We start from the raw sequence: 3,293 nt of genomic DNA on the forward strand, positions 1-3,293 counted from the left end.
CATTTGTTTTGTGTTTACTTCTTTTTAAACAATTTTATTTATTTGAGAGAGAGTGAGTGAGAGAGAGAGCATCAGCAGGGGGAGGAGGAGGGGCAGAGGGAGAGGGAAAAGCAGACTTCCAGCTAAGCGGGGAGCCAGAAGAGGGGCTCAATCCCAGGACCCCAGGATCATGACCTGATCCAAAGGCAGACAACTTAACTGACTGAGCCATCCAGGCGCCCCTATTTCTTTTTTCTTTTTCTTTTTTTTTTAAGATTTATTTCTTTATTTTGAGAGAGAGAGAGAGCATACAAGTGAAGGAGCAGGAGGGGAACAGAGAGAATCTCAAGCTGACTCCCCGCTGAGCAGAGAAGCCGGAGAGGGGCTCTATCTCTCAACTCTGAGATTATAACCTGAACTGAAACCAAGAGTCAGCCACTTAACCGACTGAGCCACCAAGGTGCCCCCGTTTTGTGTATATTTCTTGACCATGCTGAGATTGTTGGTTATGATGGAGAATTATCCAGAGCCATTCAGTCTTATCCTACACAGTGATTCTGCTTTTCCCCTACAGAGTGCCCTTCTACAAACTAGAAATTGAGACTTCTGAAAGAAACATCAAGAACCTCAGTAACAGACTATATCTAGTATTTTTTTTTAAGATTCATGTATTTATTTGAGAGAGAGAGAGTGAGTAGAGGGAAGGGCAGAGGGAGAGAATCTTCAAGCAGGCTCCCCACTGAGAGCAGAGCCTGACACGGGACTCCCATCTCACGACCCTTGAGATCATGGCCAAAACCAAGAGTCAGACAACCAACCGAGCCACCCAGGCGCCCCCAGACTGTAAGAGGCTGGGAATAGATCCCCAAATAACCCACCTGTAGGAGAATGCTGCTCAATCCAACAGCCAACCTCCTTCCTCTGCCCCAACTGGCTAGTGTGAAGCTCCAGCTTTATCTCCTAGGATCTTCTTCAGAACTCTGGCGCCCACTCAGAGTTCTCTCCCCAAAGAAGCTCTTCTTTTCCTCTCCCCAGTTAAATTGCCTCCGCACTGGCATCTGAAGCATCTTTCTTTCATTTTTTCTTATTTTCATCCTTTTTTTTTAAACCTAAGGAACTCTTTGTACGTTACATGATAAAAGAATGCATGGGGGAAAATTCCTCTCCTCCACACTAATTTCCATAGGAGTAACCATTGTTAACAGGATATAAACCACAGCTCTGGGTCATTGATAATATCCGACTAGCATATTTCTTTCAGTCTAAGGGGCGAAACCTTTTCCCTCCCTTCTCACACCAAGAGTCCAAGACCTCCCAGCCCCGCCTGCCTCGCCGCTCAAGAGTTAGGAATGTCCAGGTGCTCAGATGTTGGGTTGTGCAAACATAGTGGCAGGAGAGCTTTTGCCTTTTCTGGGTCACGAGAAATTTAAAAAGTAAAGAGTTGGCTGCAGAAGGCTGGGGTTCTATGTATGACTTAGTCTTCTGCCTGGCAATGATCCCCAGGTTCACATTTGGGAGACTATCCAGTCTGAATCCCAAAACACTGTATCAATTGCTTTTCCAACCCCCGCTTGTAGCCAGGAGACAGGAGCATACCTTTTTTCTTTTCCATGCATCTGTTTTAGTTGGTAGTTTGTCGGACTTTTAATTTCAAGGTCCTGAGTATGGTGCAGCGTTCTGTGAATTTTCTGGCGTCTCTGGCCCCCGCAGCTTCCGGCCCTGCGCGGAGCTCTGCGCGCTGTACGCGGCGTGGCCACGCGGGGGCGATAACGGGCGCATCGCATTCCCTGACACGGGTAGTAGAGAACCCCGCTAGAGGTTCAATTTGGCGGGACGTGACCAGCCAGCCTTGAGCTGCGCCAAACCGGGTTCTTTACTTTGGAGTCGCCCCGGCCCCGGGATGGTCCTGAGCCGACTGAAGGCCCGCGCAGCTAGAGAAAATGGGGGGTGAGGAAGACAGCAAGAAAGACGGCAAGGAAATAGGATCCGGAATGGAATGGGAGGGGCTGGAATCCCGGCAAGGCCCAAGTCCCGTTCTGAGGATCACCGGAGCTCCCAGGGCAGTGGGAAGAGGACAAGTGCAAAGGGAAGGAAAGGAACACTTGTTTGGGTTTTGTTTGTTTGTTTGTTTGTTTTTGTTTGTTTGTTTGTTCTGGCAGGAATTTTACCGCAGGGCAGGAAACTAGTCATCCAGGCAGAGCAGGTACACCTGGGGGAGGCCTAAAAAGCCAGTCCCTGTGGCTAACCCGCAAACGGACTTGATCTCGTTCCCGGACACGCGGGCCCAGCGAGCGGCAGGGAGAACGTGAGGCCCGGCGACTCCTCGCGGGTGGAGGAGCCGAGCTCCAACCCCTGAGGCGAGAAGAGCCCGGCGGAGGAAGGCGGTGTGTGCACACCTCCGAGAGTCGGGGCGCCGTGCCTCCGGTGGTTCCATGGTGTAATGGTGAGCACTCTGGACTCTGAATCCAGCGATCCGAGTTCAAGTCTCGGTGGAACCTTCCTCCTGTGCGCCCAGCCGCAGCCACCTTTTACTCTCCTTTGCAATACCCAGCGAGTGGCACGTGCCTTCCCGCTCCCGCTGGTCCCCGTCCCGGGGAGGGAAACTCCGGGGGCGTAGCGCGCCCCTCCCGCCCCCCGGTGGGCGCCTCGCAGCCGCGTCCCCCGCGCTCCGCCGCCGCCTCCTCCTCCTCAGGAACCGGGGAACGAGAAGCCCGCGTCTCAGAGTGGCGCCCCCCTCCCCCCGACACTGCGGCCCCAGCCGGGGCACCGGGCCAGTGCCGCCCCTCGTCGGGGTCCCCCTCGGGCCTCGGGGTAAGAGGCGGCGGCTGCGGCCACTACATCCTGCACCGCGAGGGGCGTCCCGCCGCGCGTCCTGTAACTGCACCCACCAGCCTGCACGGGTAGAAAACGCTGTCAGTGCGAAACAGTGTTTCGTACCTCCGTCGTGCGGCGGCGAGACTGACGTTTCGGGTCCTGGGTCCAAGCACAAGGCTGGGTGCCTTTCATTTAATTTTCCTCGGATCCTTTCCCACCAGCTGTCAGGAGAATCCCGAGTCTCTGTTCAGGCCAGTAGGGGTCGCAGTTGTCCTAAACTTTGTACTTCAGTGTGGGGCGTCTCCGCAAACCCTAAACCGCGGGAAGGGGAGATTCTGGCTGGGGATTCTCTGGGCCTCAGCTGCGGCCGCCCTCGGGGCTCCTCCCGGGGCGAAGGTGACACGAGCCAGGGCACCTCCGAGTCCTGAACCACGCCCCCCACCCCGTTCCTGGGGCGGCTCTGCTCCCCGGAGAAGCCGCCTTAGGACCGGACAGGATGG

General features: G+C 55.0%; 1 non-coding gene across 1 annotated transcript; it reads left to right on the plus strand.

The window, feature by feature from the left end:
• Positions 1-2,405: 2,405 nt before the first annotated feature.
• On the plus strand, positions 2,406-2,477 carry TRNAQ-CUG (transfer RNA glutamine (anticodon CUG)). Its single transcript has one exon. It is a non-coding gene; the product is annotated as a tRNA-Gln (tRNA).
• Positions 2,478-3,293: the final 816 nt, after the last annotated feature.

This window comes from Eumetopias jubatus, unplaced genomic scaffold (assembly GCF_037043125.1).
Source record: "Eumetopias jubatus isolate StellerSeaLion01/CBP00866 unplaced genomic scaffold, mEumJub1_p1.0 scaffold_4, whole genome shotgun sequence".
NCBI classification, from domain to species: Eukaryota; Metazoa; Chordata; class Mammalia; order Carnivora; family Otariidae; genus Eumetopias; species Eumetopias jubatus.